General features: G+C 45.9%; 21 non-coding genes across 21 annotated transcripts; 14 read left to right on the top strand and 7 right to left on the bottom strand.

Annotated features, from left to right (window-relative positions):
* The first annotated feature begins 497 nt into the window (after positions 1-497).
* LOC137801507 (U2 spliceosomal RNA) lies at positions 498-688 on the top strand. The gene has a single exon (XR_011079779.1). It is a non-coding gene; the product is annotated as a U2 spliceosomal RNA (small nuclear RNA).
* Positions 689-1,033: 345 nt separating this feature from the next.
* On the top strand, positions 1,034-1,148 carry LOC137801565 (U5 spliceosomal RNA). The gene has a single exon (XR_011079833.1). It is a non-coding gene; the product is annotated as a U5 spliceosomal RNA (small nuclear RNA).
* A 442-nt stretch (positions 1,149-1,590) lies between these two features.
* On the bottom strand, positions 1,591-1,754 carry LOC137801607 (U1 spliceosomal RNA). Its single transcript, XR_011079872.1, has one exon. It is a non-coding gene; the product is annotated as a U1 spliceosomal RNA (small nuclear RNA).
* A 777-nt stretch (positions 1,755-2,531) lies between these two features.
* Positions 2,532-2,722, top strand: LOC137801526 (U2 spliceosomal RNA). Its single transcript, XR_011079797.1, has one exon. It is a non-coding gene; the product is annotated as a U2 spliceosomal RNA (small nuclear RNA).
* Positions 2,723-3,075: 353 nt separating this feature from the next.
* LOC137801564 (U5 spliceosomal RNA) lies at positions 3,076-3,190 on the top strand. Its single transcript, XR_011079832.1, has one exon. It is a non-coding gene; the product is annotated as a U5 spliceosomal RNA (small nuclear RNA).
* A 446-nt stretch (positions 3,191-3,636) lies between these two features.
* On the bottom strand, positions 3,637-3,800 carry LOC137801606 (U1 spliceosomal RNA). Its single transcript, XR_011079871.1, has one exon. It is a non-coding gene; the product is annotated as a U1 spliceosomal RNA (small nuclear RNA).
* A 775-nt stretch (positions 3,801-4,575) lies between these two features.
* LOC137801506 (U2 spliceosomal RNA) lies at positions 4,576-4,766 on the top strand. The gene has a single exon (XR_011079778.1). It is a non-coding gene; the product is annotated as a U2 spliceosomal RNA (small nuclear RNA).
* Positions 4,767-5,119: 353 nt separating this feature from the next.
* LOC137801563 (U5 spliceosomal RNA) lies at positions 5,120-5,234 on the top strand. The gene has a single exon (XR_011079831.1). It is a non-coding gene; the product is annotated as a U5 spliceosomal RNA (small nuclear RNA).
* Positions 5,235-5,680: 446 nt separating this feature from the next.
* Positions 5,681-5,844, bottom strand: LOC137801617 (U1 spliceosomal RNA). The gene has a single exon (XR_011079881.1). It is a non-coding gene; the product is annotated as a U1 spliceosomal RNA (small nuclear RNA).
* A 1,452-nt stretch (positions 5,845-7,296) lies between these two features.
* Positions 7,297-7,487, top strand: LOC137801527 (U2 spliceosomal RNA). The gene has a single exon (XR_011079798.1). It is a non-coding gene; the product is annotated as a U2 spliceosomal RNA (small nuclear RNA).
* Positions 7,488-7,840: 353 nt separating this feature from the next.
* Positions 7,841-7,955, top strand: LOC137801562 (U5 spliceosomal RNA). Its single transcript, XR_011079830.1, has one exon. It is a non-coding gene; the product is annotated as a U5 spliceosomal RNA (small nuclear RNA).
* A 446-nt stretch (positions 7,956-8,401) lies between these two features.
* Positions 8,402-8,565, bottom strand: LOC137801626 (U1 spliceosomal RNA). Its single transcript, XR_011079890.1, has one exon. It is a non-coding gene; the product is annotated as a U1 spliceosomal RNA (small nuclear RNA).
* A 774-nt stretch (positions 8,566-9,339) lies between these two features.
* Positions 9,340-9,530, top strand: LOC137801505 (U2 spliceosomal RNA). Its single transcript, XR_011079777.1, has one exon. It is a non-coding gene; the product is annotated as a U2 spliceosomal RNA (small nuclear RNA).
* Positions 9,531-9,883: 353 nt separating this feature from the next.
* Positions 9,884-9,998, top strand: LOC137801561 (U5 spliceosomal RNA). The gene has a single exon (XR_011079829.1). It is a non-coding gene; the product is annotated as a U5 spliceosomal RNA (small nuclear RNA).
* Positions 9,999-10,423: 425 nt separating this feature from the next.
* Positions 10,424-10,587, bottom strand: LOC137801604 (U1 spliceosomal RNA). The gene has a single exon (XR_011079869.1). It is a non-coding gene; the product is annotated as a U1 spliceosomal RNA (small nuclear RNA).
* A 774-nt stretch (positions 10,588-11,361) lies between these two features.
* Positions 11,362-11,552, top strand: LOC137801504 (U2 spliceosomal RNA). Its single transcript, XR_011079776.1, has one exon. It is a non-coding gene; the product is annotated as a U2 spliceosomal RNA (small nuclear RNA).
* A 353-nt stretch (positions 11,553-11,905) lies between these two features.
* Positions 11,906-12,020, top strand: LOC137801559 (U5 spliceosomal RNA). Its single transcript, XR_011079827.1, has one exon. It is a non-coding gene; the product is annotated as a U5 spliceosomal RNA (small nuclear RNA).
* Positions 12,021-12,466: 446 nt separating this feature from the next.
* Positions 12,467-12,630, bottom strand: LOC137801625 (U1 spliceosomal RNA). Its single transcript, XR_011079889.1, has one exon. It is a non-coding gene; the product is annotated as a U1 spliceosomal RNA (small nuclear RNA).
* Positions 12,631-13,407: 777 nt separating this feature from the next.
* On the top strand, positions 13,408-13,598 carry LOC137801503 (U2 spliceosomal RNA). The gene has a single exon (XR_011079775.1). It is a non-coding gene; the product is annotated as a U2 spliceosomal RNA (small nuclear RNA).
* A 353-nt stretch (positions 13,599-13,951) lies between these two features.
* Positions 13,952-14,066, top strand: LOC137801558 (U5 spliceosomal RNA). The gene has a single exon (XR_011079826.1). It is a non-coding gene; the product is annotated as a U5 spliceosomal RNA (small nuclear RNA).
* A 446-nt stretch (positions 14,067-14,512) lies between these two features.
* LOC137801624 (U1 spliceosomal RNA) lies at positions 14,513-14,676 on the bottom strand. The gene has a single exon (XR_011079888.1). It is a non-coding gene; the product is annotated as a U1 spliceosomal RNA (small nuclear RNA).
* Between the last annotated feature and the right edge of the window lie 48 nt (positions 14,677-14,724).

Below are 14,724 nucleotides of genomic sequence, written 5' to 3'. Positions count from 1 at the left end.
AGAATGAATGAGATGCATTTCACTCTGACATCAGGGTTCTCTGCTTTGATCTCAAGGTTCTATGCTCTGATCTCAAGGTTCTATGCTCTTTTCCTTGTGTTCCAAGAAATAAATGAGATACATTTTGCTCTGACATCAGGGTTCTGTGCTTTGATCTCAGGGTTCTGTGCTCTGATCCTCAGTAGGGGAGGGAGGGGGGGTTAAAAAGTAACCTGATTGGATTACGGCTATCAGATTGGATCAAATCTCCAAAATGGGTTTTCAAAAGAAAAAAAAGGATTCAGAAATTGCATTGGATTATGTAATCCAATCTTGTCGTTGATAACCTAACCCTAATAATGAGATGCATCTTGACCTAAAACTAGACAAAGGTGCTAAACCATGGAGGGCTGGGGCGGGTGTGCTAAGCAGCTGCCCCTGCCCAATGGAAAGGCCGCCACCGTGACAAGGGAGGAAGGTCCTAGGAGGTTGGCTCAGGAAGGAAACTGTCGGTGGGTATCGCTTCTCGGCCTTTTGGCTAAGATCAAGTGTAGTATCTGTTCTTATCAGTTTAATATCTGATATGTCCTCTATCTGAGGATATCTTATTAAGCACATTTTTGCACTTGGGAGATGAAAAGGGGGCTTGCTCCATTCACTCCACGCATTGACCCGGTATTGCAGTACTGCTGGGAACGGTGCACCCTTTAAACGCCTTGTTGACAAATAAACACCAATCTGCTGGAACCGTCTGTTTACTTGAATTCTGCCGTGAACCGTACGAGTCTCAGTCCCTGTGGCTCTCCAGGCGCCACACAAGTGTCAAACAAAGGCCTTGTTTACTGATGCCCCACTATTGGAAGGGAAAAAAGGCAGTCCGGTGGACTCTCTTTAAAATGTGGGACTGCCCCTTTCAAATATGGGTGTGGCCTCTTTCAAATGTGGTAATGGGCGTGGCCCCTTATTTGGAACAGGGCACGTCAACCGAGGCTTACCGTGAGATATTTGACTGGGACGACTACATTATCTGCTGCTCTTGACCACAGGACGGCACTTACTTTGGTTTCTCTTCATAACGCACAAGCCTTTCGCCTTTTACTAAAGACTTCCGTGGAGAGGAACAGCAATGAGTTTAACCAATTTTTGTCAGGCTTTGCCATTTGGCTGAGCCTTGTGCATTTGTGAAAAACCAAGAGAGATTTCAGAGACACAGTTGTAAACTCTGACGTCATGATTCTATGCTCGGGTCCTCCTGTTCTCAGATAGAGATGCATTTTTCTCTGAAATCAGGGTTCTATGATTTGATCTCAAGGTTCTATGCTCTGGTCCATGTGTTCCAAGGAAGAAAGAGATACATTTTAATCTGACATCAGGGCCTCTGGGTTAATCTGACATCATTGACCTCTGGGTTCTATGCATTGACCTCTGGGTTCTATGCATTGACCTCAAGGTTCTATGCTCTGGTCCTCCTGTTCTCAGACAGAAATACCTTTTGCTCTGACTTGGATGAGTCTGTGCTCTGGTCCTTGTGTTCTAAGAAAGTCAGAGAACAGCATGCTTGATAGCATCTGGTCCGCCTACGAATCACTTGCATTTATTGGACACGATGATCAGGGGAGAGCGCGAACGCAGTCCCCCACTACCAGAAATTGTGCAGTCGAGATTCCCACATTTGGGGAATTCGCAGCGGTCAGAACAGCCTCAGTGCAATGGCTGAGCCTCGCCCTGGGCGAACCACCTTCATGATCATGGTATCTCCCCTGCCAGGTAAGTATGAGTTGGAAGAGACAGAGACAGGGGCGGCATTCCCAGACCCAGCACCCTGGTTCACGGTGCACAGATGGCGCGGTCCAAGCAGCGCCTTTAGCATTAGTTTCCCTTGGCCAGGCAGTTTCTCCATCTGAGAAACTGCCCCACGACCAAAGCAAAATCATGTTCTCCGAAATAAAGAATGACATACATTTTGCTCTGACATCAGGGTTCTGTGCTTTGATCTCAGGATTCTGTCCTTTAATCTCAAGGTTCTATCCTCTTTTCCTTGTGTTCTAAGGAAGAATGAATGAGATGCATTTCACTCTGACATCAGGGTTCTCTGCTTTGATCTCAAGGTTCTATGCTCTGATCTCAAGGTTCTATGCTCTTTTCCTTGTGTTCCAAGAAATAAATGAGATACATTTTGCTCTGACATCAGGGTTCTGTGCTTTGATCTCAGGGTTCTGTGCTCTGATCCTCAGTAGGGGAGGAGGGGGGGGGGGTTAAAAAGTAACCTGATTGGATTACGGCTATCAGATTGGATCAAATCTCCAAAATGGGTTTTCAAAAGAAAAAAAAGGATTCAGAAATTGCATTGGATTATGTAATCCAATCTTGTCGTTGATAACCTAACCCTAATAATGAGATGCATCTTGACCTAAAACTAGACAAAGGTGCTAAACCATGGAGGGCTGGGGCGGGTGTGCTAAGCAGCTGCCCCTGCCCAATGGAAAGGGCGCCACCGTGACAAGGGAGGAAGGTCCTAGGAGGTTGGCTCAGGAAGGAAACTGTCGGTGGGTATCGCTTCTCGGCCTTTTGGCTAAGATCAAGTGTAGTATCTGTTCTTATCAGTTTAATATCTGATATGTCCTCTATCTGAGGATATCTTATTAAGCACATTTTTGCACTTGGGAGATGAAAAGGGGGCTTGCTCCATTCACTCCACGCGTTGACCCGGTATTGCAGTACTGCTGGGAACGGTGCACCCTTTAAACGCCTTGTTGACAAATAAACACCAATCTGCTGGAACCGTCTGTTTACTTGAATTCTGCCGTGAACCGTACGAGTCTCAGTCCCTGTGGCTCTCCAGGCGCCACACAAGTGTCAAACAAAGGCCTTGTTTACTGATGCCCCACTATTGGAAGGGTAAAAAGGCAGTCCGGTGGACACTTTTGCTCTCTTTAAAATGTGGGACTGCCCCTTTCAAATATGGGTGTGGCCTCTTTCAAATGTGGTAATGGGCGTGGCCCCTTATTTGGAACAGGGCACGTCAACCGAGGCTTACCGTGAGATATTTGACTGGGACGACTACATTATCTGCTGCTCTTGACCACAGGACGGCACTTACTTTGGTTTCTCTTCATAACGCACAAGCCTTTCGCCTTTTACTAAAGACTTCCGTGGAGAGGAACAGCAATGAGTTTAACCAATTTTTGTCAGGCTTTGCCATTTGGCTGAGCCTTGTGCATTTGTGAAAAACCAAGAGAGATTTCAGAGACACAGTTGTAAACTCTGACGTCATGATTCTATGCTCGGGTCCTCCTGTTCTCAGATAGAAAGAGATGCATTTTTCTCTGAAATCAGGGTTCTATGATTTGATCTCAAGGTTCTATGCTCTGGTCCATGTGTTCCAAGGAAGAAAGAGATACATTTTAATCTGACATCAGGGCCTCTGGGTTAATCTGACATCATTGACCTCTGGGTTCTATGCATTGACCTCTGGGTTCTATGCATTGACCTCTGGGTTCTATGCTCTGGTCCTCCTGTTCTCAGACAGAAATACCTTTTGCTCTGACTTGGATGAGTCTGTGCTCTGGTCTTTGTGTTCTAAGAAAGTCAGAGAACAGCATGCTTAATAGCATCTGGTCCACCTACGAATCACTTGCATTTATTGGACACGATGATCAGGGGAGAGCGCGAACGCAGTCCCCCACTACCAGAAATTGTGCAGTCGAGATTCCCACATTTGGGGAATTCGCAGCGGTCAGAACAGCCTCAGTGCAATGGCTGAGCCTCGCCCTGGGCGAACCACCTTCATGATCATGGTATCTCCCCTGCCAGGTAAGTATGAGTTGGAAGAGACAGAGACAGGGGCGGCATTCCCAGACCCAGCACCCTGGTTCACGGTGCACAGATGGCGCGGTCCAAGCAGCGCCTTTAGCATTAGCTTCCCTTGGCAAGCAGTTTCTCCATCTGAGAAACTGCCCCGCGACCAAAGCAAAATCATGTTCTCCGAAATAAAGAATGACATACATTTTGCTCTGACATCAGGGTTCTGTGCTTTGATCTCAGGATTCTGTCCTTTAATCTCAAGGTTCTATCCTCTTTTCCTTGTGTTCTAAGGAAGAATGAATGAGATGCATTTCACTCTGACATCAGGGTTCTCTGCTTTGATCTCAAGGTTCTATGCTCTGATCTCAAGGTTCTATGCTCTTTTCCTTGTGTTCCAAGAAATAAATGAGATACATTTTGCTCTGACATCAGGGTTCTGTGCTTTGATCTCAGGGTTCTGTGCTCTGATCCTCAGTAGGGGAGGGGGGGGGGGGGTTAAAAAGTAACCTGATTGGATTACGGCTATCAGATTGGATCAAATCTCCAAAATGGGTTTTCAAAAGAAAAAAAAGGATTCAGAAATTGCATTGGATTATGTAATCCAATCTTGTCGTTGATAACCTAACCCTAATAATGAGATGCATCTTGACCTAAAACTAGACAAAGGTGCTAAACCATGGAGGGCTGGGGCGGGTGTGCTAAGCAGCTGCCCCTGCCCAATGGAAAGGGCGCCACCGTGACAAGGGAGGAAGGTCCTAGGAGGTTGGCTCAGGAAGGAAACTGTCGGTGGGTATCGCTTCTCGGCCTTTTGGCTAAGATCAAGTGTAGTATCTGTTCTTATCAGTTTAATATCTGATATGTCCTCTATCTGAGGATATCTTATTAAGCACATTTTTGCACTTGGGAGATGAAAAGGGGGCTTGCTCCATTCACTCCACGCATTGACCCGGTATTGCAGTACTGCTGGGAACGGTGCACCCTTTAAACGCCTTGTTGACAATTAAACACCAATCTGCTGGAACCGTCTGTTTACTTGAATTCTGCCGTGAACCGTACGAGTCTCAGTCCCTGTGGCTCTCCAGGCGCCACACAAGTGTCAAACAAAGGTCTTGTTTACTGATGCCCCACTATTGGAAGGGAAAAAAGGCAGTCCGGTGGACACTTTTGCTCTCTTTAAAATGTGGGACTGCCCCTTTCAAATATGGGTGTGGCCTCTTTCAAATGTGGTAATGGGCGTGGCCCCTTATTTGGAACAGGGCACGTCAACCGAGGCTTACCGTGAGATATTTGACTGGGACGACTACATTATCTGCTGCTCTTGACCACAGGACGGCACTTACTTTGGTTTCTCTTCATAACGCACAAGCCTTTCGCCTTTTACTAAAGACTTCCGTGGAGAGGAACAGCAATGAGTTTAACCAATTTTTGTCAGGCTTTGCCATTTGGCTGAGCCTTGTGCATTTGTGAAAAACCAAGAGAGATTTCAGAGACACAGTTGTAAACTCTGACGTCATGATTCTATGCTCGGGTCCTCCTGTTCTCAGATAGAAAGAGATGCATTTTTCTCTGAAATCAGGGTTCTATGATTTGATCTCAAGGTTCTATGCTCTGGTCCATGTGTTCCAAGGAAGAAAGAGATACATTTTAATCTGACATCAGGGCCTCTGGGTTAATCTGACATCATTGACCTCTGGGTTCTATGCATTGACCTCTGGGTTCTATGCATTGACCTCTGGGTTCTATGCTCTGGTCCTCCTGTTCTCAGACAGAAATACCTTTTGCTCTGACTTGGATGAGTCTGTGCTCTGGTCTTTGTGTTCTAAGAAAGTCAGAGAACAGCATGCTTAATAGCATCTGGTCCACCTACGAATCACTTGCATTTATTGGACACGATGATCAGGGGAGAGCGCGAACGCAGTCCCCCACTACCAGAAATTGTGCAGTCGAGATTCCCACATTTGGGGAATTCGCAGCGGTCAGAACAGCCCCAGTGCAATGGCTGAGCCTCGCGCTGGGCGAACCACCTTCATGATCATGGTATCTCCCCTGCCAGGTAAGTATGAGTTGGAAGAGACAGAGACAGGGGCGGCATTCCCAGACCCAGCACCCTGGTTCATGGTGCACAGATGGCGCGGTCCAAGCAGCGCCTTTAGCATTAGCTTCCCTTGGCCAGGCAGTTTCTCCATCTGAGAAACTGCCCCACGACCAAAGCAAAATCATGTTCTCCGAAATAAAGAATGACATACATTTTGCTCTGACATCAGGGTTCTGTGCTTTGATCTCAGGATTCTGTCCTTTAATCTCAAGGTTCTATCCTCTTTTCCTTGTGTTCTAAGGAAGAATGAATGAGATGCATTTCACTCTGACATCAGGGTTCTCTGCTTTGATCTCAAGGTTCTATGCTCTGATCTCAAGGTTCTATGCTCTTTTCCTTGTGTTCCAAGAAATAAATGAGATACATTTTGCTCTGACATCAGGGTTCTGTGCTTTGATCTCAGGGTTCTGTGCTCTGATCCTCAGTAGGGGAGGGGGGGGGGGGGTTAAAAAGTAACCTGATTGGATTACGGCTATCAGATTGGATCAAATCTCCAAAATGGGTTTTCAAAAGAAAAAAAAGGATTCAGAAATTGCATTGGATTATGTAATCCAATCTTGTCGTTGATAACCTAACCCTAATAATGAGATGCATCTTGACCTAAAACTAGACAAAGGTGCTAAACAAATTTTTTTAAAAAAAAATTAAATTTTAAATTTAATTTAAATCAAACCTCTGAATACACTGAATACACTAATTTATCCTCCGAATACACTGCTGTGTTTTGCTTGTTGTGTATGTTTTGCACATGTGTATGTGTATATGTATGTGTACATGTGTGTATGTATGTATGTATGTATGTATGTATGCATGCATGCATGCATGCATATGTATGTATGTGTATGTATGTATGTGTGTATGCGTGTGTATGTATATGGATATGTATGTATATATGTGTACATGTATGTGCGTGGGCCACGGGTGGGTGTGTATGTGTAGGTATGTGTATGTATGTATATATGTATATGTATATGTTTGTGTATATGTATGTGTATATGTATGTATGTGTGTATATGTGCATATGTAGATATGTATGTATGTGTGTATGTATATGTGTGCGGGTGTATGTATATATATATATATATGTATCCATTCCGCTTGCTTGCATGTATGTGTATATATATGTTTATGCTTATTTCTTACTTATGCATACATCTGTTACCCGCTGTTCCTGTTATTATTTATTTTATTTTATCATCTGTGTGTTTAACTTAGTTTATGGCATTGGGATGCTGCTAGTACGACAAAAAAAATTTCTCCTTGGAGATTAATAAAGTACTTTTCATTCATTCATTTTAAACCATGGAGGGCTGGGGCGGGTGTGCTAAGCAGCTGCCCCTGCCCAATGGAAAGGCCGCCACCGTGACAAGGGAGGAAGGTCCTAGGAGGTTGGCTCAGGAAGGAAACTGTCGGTGGGTATCGCTTCTCGGCCTTTTGGCTAAGATCAAGTGTAGTATCTGTTCTTATCAGTTTAATATCTGATATGTCCTCTATCTGAGGATATCTTATTAAGCACATTTTTGCACTTGGGAGATGAAAAGGGGGCTTGCTCCATTCACTCCACGCATTGACCCGGTATTGCAGCACTGCTGGGAACGGTGCACCCTTTAAACGCCTTGTTGACAAATAAACACCAATCTGCTGGAACCGTCTGTTTACTTGAATTCTGCCGTGAACCGTACGAGTCTCAGTCCCTGTGGCTCTCCAGGCGCCACACAAGTGTCAAACAAAGGCCTTGTTTACTGATGCCCCACTATTGGAAGGGAAAAAAGGCAGTCCGGTGGACACTTTTGCTCTCTTTAAAATGTGGGACTGCCCCTTTCAAATATGGGTGTGGCCTCTTTCAAATGTGGTAATGGGCGTGGCCCCTTATTTGGAACAGGGCACGTCAACCGAGGCTTACCGTGAGATATTTGACTGGGACGACTACATTATCTGCTGCTCTTGACCACAGGACGGCACTTACTTTGGTTTCTCTTCATAACGCACAAGCCTTTCGCCTTTTACTAAAGACTTCCGTGGAGAGGAACAGCAATGAGTTTAACCAATTTTTGTCAGGCTTTGCCATTTGGCTGAGCCTTGTGCATTTGTGAAAAACCAAGCGAGATTTCAGAGACACAGTTGTAAACTCTGACGTCATGATTCTATGCTCGGGTCCTTCTGTTCTCAGATAGAAAGAGATGCATTTTTCTCTGAAATCAGGGTTCTATGATTTGATCTCAAGGTTCTATGCTCTGGTCCATGTGTTCCAAGGAAGAAAGAGATACATTTTAATCTGACATCAGGGCCTCTGGGTTAATCTGACATCATTGACCTCTGGGTTCTATGCATTGACCTCTGGGTTCTATGCATTGACCTCAAGGTTCTATGCTCTGGTCCTCCTGTTCTCAGACAGAAATACCTTTTGCTCTGACTTGGATGAGTCTGTGCTCTGGTCCTTGTGTTCTAAGAAAGTCAGAGAACAGCATGCTTAATAGCATCTGGTCCGCCTACGAATCACTTGCATTTATTGGACACGATGATCAGGGGAGAGCGCGAACGCAGTCCCCCACTACCAGAAATTGTGCAGTCGAGATTCCCACATTTGGGGAATTCGCAGCGGTCAGAACAGCCCCAGTGCAATGGCTGAGCCTCGCCCTGGGCGAACCACCTTCATGATCATGGTATCTCCCCTGCCAGGTAAGTATGAGTTGGAAGAGACAGAGACAGGGGCGGCATTCCCAGACCCAGCACCCTGGTTCATGGTGCACAGATGGCGCGGTCCAAGCAGCGCCTTTAGCATTAGCTTCCCTTGGCCAGGCAGTTTCTCCATCTGAGAAACTGCCCCACGACCAAAGCAAAATCATGTTCTCCGAAATAAAGAATGACATACATTTTGCTCTGACATCAGGGTTCTGTGCTTTGATCTCAGGATTCTGTCCTTTAATCTCAAGGTTCTATCCTCTTTTCCTTGTGTTCTAAGGAAGAATGAATGAGATGCATTTCACTCTGACATCAGGGTTCTCTGCTTTGATCTCAAGGTTCTATGCTCTGATCTCAAGGTTCTATGCTCTTTTCCTTGTGTTCCAAGAAATAAATGAGATACATTTTGCTCTGACATCAGGGTTCTGTGCTTTGATCTCAGGGTTCTGTGCTCTGATCCTCAGTAGGGGAGGGGGGGGGGGTTAAAAAGTAACCTGATTGGATTACGGCTATCAGATTGGATCAAATCTCCAAAATGGGTTTTCAAAAGAAAAAAAAGGATTCAGAAATTGCATTGGATTATGTAATCCAATCTTGTCGTTGATAACCTAACCCTAATAATGAGATGCATCTTGACCTAAAACTAGACAAAGGTGCTAAACCATGGAGGGCTGGGGCGGGTGTGCTAAGCAGCTGCCCCTGCCCAATGGAAAGGCCGCCACCGTGACAAGGGAGGAAGGTCCTAGGAGGTTGGCTCAGGAAGGAAACTGTCGGTGGGTATCGCTTCTCGGCCTTTTGGCTAAGATCAAGTGTAGTATCTGTTCTTATCAGTTTAATATCTGATATGTCCTCTATCTGAGGATATCTTATTAAGCACATTTTTGCACTTGGGAGATGAAAAGGGGGCTTGCTCCATTCACTCCACGCATTGACCCGGTATTGCAGTACTGCTGGGAACGGTGCACCCTTTAAACGCCTTGTTGACAAATAAACACCAATCTGCTGGAACCGTCTGTTTACTTGAATTCTGCCGTGAACCGTACGAGTCTCAGTCCCTGTGGCTCTCCAGGCGCCACACAAGTGTCAAACAAAGGCCTTGTTTACTGATGCCCCACTATTGGAAGGGAAAAAAGGCAGTCCGGTGGACACTTTTGCTCTCTTTAAAATGTGGGACTGCCCCTTTCAAATATGGGTGTGGCCTCTTTCAAATGTGGTAATGGGCGTGGCCCCTTATTTGGAACAGGGCACGTCAACCGAGGCTTACCGTGAGATATTTGACTGGGACGACTACATTATCTGCTGCTCTTGACCACAGGACGGCACTTACTTTGGTTTCTCTTCATAACGCACAAGCCTTTCGCCTTTTACTAAAGACTTCCGTGGAGAGGAACAGCAATGAGTTTAACCAATTTTTGTCAGGCTTTGCCATTTGGCTGAGCCTTGTGCATTTGTGAAAAACCAAGCGAGATTTCAGAGACACAGTTGTAAACTCTGACGTCATGATTCTATGCTCGGGTCCTTCTGTTCTCAGATAGAAAGAGATGCATTTTTCTCTGAAATCAGGGTTCTATGATTTGATCTCAAGGTTCTATGCTCTGGTCCATGTGTTCCAAGGAAGAAAGAGATACATTTTAATCTGACATCAGGGCCTCTGGGTTAATCTGACATCATTGACCTCTGGGTTCTATGCATTGACCTCTGGGTTCTATGCTCTGGTCCTCCTGTTCTCAGACAGAAATACCTTTTGCTCTGACTTGGATGAGTCTGTGCTCTGGTCTTTGTGTTCTAAGAAAGTCAGAGAACAGCATGCTTAATAGCATCTGGTCCACCTACGAATCACTTGCATTTATTGGACACGATGATCAGGGGAGAGCGCGAACGCAGTCCCCCACTACCAGAAATTGTGCAGTCGAGATTCCCACATTTGGGGAATTCGCAGCGGTCAGAACAGCCTCAGTGCAATGGCTGAGCCTCGCCCTGGGCGAACCACCTTCATGATCATGGTATCTCCCCTGCCAGGTAAGTATGAGTTGGAAGAGACAGAGACAGGGGTGGCATTCCCAGACCCAGCACCCTGGTTCACGGTGCACAGATGGCGCGGTCCAAGCAGCGCCTTTAGCATTAGCTTCCCTTGGCAAGCAGTTTCTCCATCTGAGAAACTGCCCCGCGACCAAAGCAAAATCATGTTCTCCGAAATAAAGAATGACATACATTTTGCTCTGACATCAGGGTTCTGTGCTTTGATCTCAGGATTCTGTCCTTTAATCTCAAGGTTCTATCCTCTTTTCCTTGTGTTCTAAGGAAGAATGAATGAGATGCATTTCACTCTGACATCAGGGTTCTCTGCTTTGATCTCAAGGTTCTATGCTCTGATCTCAAGGTTCTATGCTCTTTTCCTTGTGTTCCAAGAAATAAATGAGATACATTTTGCTCTGACATCAGGGTTCTGTGCTTTGATCTCAGGGTTCTGTGCTCTGATCCTCAGTAGGGGAGGGGGGGGGGGGTTAAAAAGTAACCTGATTGGATTACGGCTATCAGATTGGATCAAATCTCCAAAATGGGTTTTCAAAAGAAAAAAAAGGATTCAGAAATTGCATTGGATTATGTAATCCAATCTTGTCGTTGATAACCTAACCCTAATAATGAGATGCATCTTGACCTAAAACTAGACAAAGGTGCTAAACCATGGAGGGCTGGGGCGGGTGTGCTAAGCAGCTGCCCCTGCCCAATGGAAAGGGCGCCACCGTGACAAGGGAGGAAGGTCCTAGGAGGTTGGCTCAGGAAGGAAACTGTCGGTGGGTATCGCTTCTCGGCCTTTTGGCTAAGATCAAGTGTAGTATCTGTTCTTATCAGTTTAATATCTGATATGTCCTCTATCTGAGGATATCTTATTAAGCACATTTTTGCACTTGGGAGATGAAAAGGGGGCTTGCTCCATTCACTCCACGCATTGACCCGGTATTGCAGTACTGCTGGGAACGGTGCACCCTTTAAACGCCTTGTTGACAAATAAACACCAATCTGCTGGAACCGTCTGTTTACTTGAATTCTGCCGTGAACCGTACGAGTCTCAGTCCCTGTGGCTCTCCAGGCGCCACACAAGTGTCAAACAAAGGCCTTGTTTACTGATGCCCCACTATTGGAAGGGAAAAAAGGCAGTCCGGTGGACACTTTTGCTCTCTTTAAAATGTGGGACTGCCCCTTTCAAATATGGGTGTGGCCTCTTTCAAATGTGGTAATGGGCGTGGCCCCTTATTTGGAACAGGGCACGTCAACCGAGGCTTACCGTGAGATATTTGACTGGGACGACTACATTATCTGCTGCTCTTGACCACAGGACGGCACTTACTTTGGTTTCTCTTCATAACGCACAAGCCTTTCGCCTTTTACTAAAGACTTCCGTGGAGAGGAACAGCAATGAGTTTAACCAATTTTTGTCAGGCTTTGCCATTTGGCTGAGCCTTGTGCATTTGTGAAAAACCAAGCGAGATTTCAGAGACACAGTTGTAAACTCTGACGTCATGATTCTATGCTCGGGTCCTTCTGTTCTCAGATAGAAAGAGATGCATTTTTCTCTGAAATCAGGGTTCTATGATTTGATCTCAAGGTTCTATGCTCTGGTCCATGTGTTCCAAGGAAGAAAGAGATACATTTTAATCTGACATCAGGGCCTCTGGGTTAATCTGACATCATTGACCTCTGGGTTCTATGCATTGACCTCTGGGTTCTATGCATTGACCTCAAGGTTCTATGCTCTGGTCCTCCTGTTCTCAGACAGAAATACCTTTTGCTCTGACTTGGATGAGTCTGTGCTCTGGTCCTTGTGTTCTAAGAAAGTCAGAGAACAGCATGCTTAATAGCATCTGGTCCGCCTACGAATCACTTGCATTTATTGGACACGATGATCAGGGGAGAGCGCGAACGCAGTCCCCCACTACCAGAAATTGTGCAGTCGAGATTCCCACATTTGGGGAATTCGCAGCGGTCAGAACAGCCCCAGTGCAATGGCTGAGCCTCGCCCTGGGCGAACCACCTTCATGATCATGGTATCTCCCCTGCCAGGTAAGTATGAGTTGGAAGAGACAGAGACAGGGGCGGCATTCCCAGACCCAGCACCCTGGTTCATGGTGCACAGATGGCGCGGTCCAAGCAGCGCCTTTAGCATTAGCTTCCCTTGGCCAGGCAGTTTCTCCATCTGAGAAACTGCCCCACGACCAAAGCAAAATCATGTTCTCCGAAATAAAGAATGACATACATTTTGCTCTGACATCAGGGTTCTGTGCTTTGATCTCAGGATTCTGTCCTTTAATCTCAAGGTTCTATCCTCTTTTCCTTGTGTTCTAAGGAAGAATGAATGAGATGCATTTCACTCTGACATCAGGGTTCTCTGCTTTGATCTCAAGGTTCTATGCTCTGATCTCAAGGTTCTATGCTCTTTTCCTTGTGTTCCAAGAAATAAATGAGATACATTTTGCTCTGACATCAGGGTTCTGTGCTTTGATCTCAGGGTTCTGTGCTCTGATCCTCAGTAGGGGAGGAGGGGGGGGGGGTTAAAAAGTAACCTGATTGGATTACGGCTATCAGATTGGATCAAATCTCCAAAATGGGTTTTCAAAAGAAAAAAAAGGATTCAGAAATTGCATTGGATTATGTAATCCAATCTTGTCGTTGATAACCTAACCCTAATAATGAGATGCATCTTGACCTAAAACTAGACAAAGGTGCTAAACCATGGAGGGCTGGGGCGGGTGTGCTAAGCAGCTGCCCCTGCCCAATGGAAAGGGCGCCACCGTGACAAGGGAGGAAGGTCCTAGGAGGTTGGCTCAGGAAGGAAACTGTCGGTGGGTATCGCTTCTCGGCCTTTTGGCTAAGATCAAGTGTAGTATCTGTTCTTATCAGTTTAATATCTGATATGTCCTCTATCTGAGGATATCTTATTAAGCACATTTTTGCACTTGGGAGATGAAAAGGGGGCTTGCTCCATTCACTCCACGCATTGACCCGGTATTGCAGTACTGCTGGGAACGGTGCACCCTTTAAACGCCTTGTTGACAAATAAACACCAATCTGCTGGAACCGTCTGTTTACTTGAATTCTGCCGTGAACCGTACGAGTCTCAGTCCCTGTGGCTCTCCAGGCGCCACACAAGTGTCAAACAAAGGCCTTGTTTACTGATGCCCCACTATTGGAAGGGAAAAAAGGCAGTCCGGTGGACACTTTTGCTCTCTTTAAAATGTGGGACTGCCCCTTTCAAATATGGGTGTGGCCTCTTTCAAATGTGGTAATGGGCGTGGCCCCTTATTTGGAACAGGGCACGTCAACCGAGGCTTACCGTGAGATATTTGACTGGGACGACTACATTATCTGCTGCTCTTGACCACAGGACGGCACTTACTTTGGTTTCTCTTCATAACGCACAAGCCTTTCGCCTTTTACTAAAGACTTCCGTGGAGAGGAACAGCAATGAGTTTAACCAATTTTTGTCAGGCTTTGCCATTTGGCTGAGCCTTGTGCATTTGTGAAAAACCAAGCGAGATTTCAGAGACACAGTTGTAAACTCTGACGTCATGATTCTATGCTCGGGTCCTTCTGTTCTCAGATAGAAAGAGATGCATTTTTCTCTGAAATCAGGGTTCTATGATTTGATCTCAAGGTTCTATGCTCTGGTCCATGTGTTCCAAGGAAGAAAGAGATACATTTTAATCTGACATCAGGGCCTCTGGGTTAATCTGACATCATTGACCTCTGGGTTCTATGCATTGACCTCTGGGTTCTATGCATTGACCTCAAGGTTCTATGCTCTGGTCCTCCTGTTCTCAGACAGAAATACCTTTTGCTCTGACTTGGATGAGTCTGTGCTCTGGTCCTTGTGTTCTAAGAAAGTCAGAGAACAGCATGCTTAATAGCATCTGGTCCGCCTACGAATCACTTGCATTTATTGGACACGATGATCAGGGGAGAGCGCGAACGCAGTCCCCCACTACCAGAAATTGTGCAGTCGAGATTCCCACATTTGGGGAATTCGCAGCGGTCAGAACAGCCCCAGTGCAATGGCTGAGCCTCGCCCTGGGCGAACCACCTTCATGATCATGGTATCTCCCCTGCCAGGTAAGTATGAGTTGGAAGAGACAGAGACAGGGGCGGCATTCCCAGACCCAGCACCC

This window comes from Clinocottus analis, unplaced genomic scaffold, assembly GCF_023055335.1.
Source record: "Clinocottus analis isolate CAN_PGR_092001 unplaced genomic scaffold, fCliAna1.0.p SCAF_41, whole genome shotgun sequence".
Lineage (NCBI taxonomy): Eukaryota > Metazoa > Chordata > Actinopteri > Perciformes > Cottidae > Clinocottus > Clinocottus analis.
This window is presented reverse-complemented; position numbering and strand designations above follow the sequence as displayed.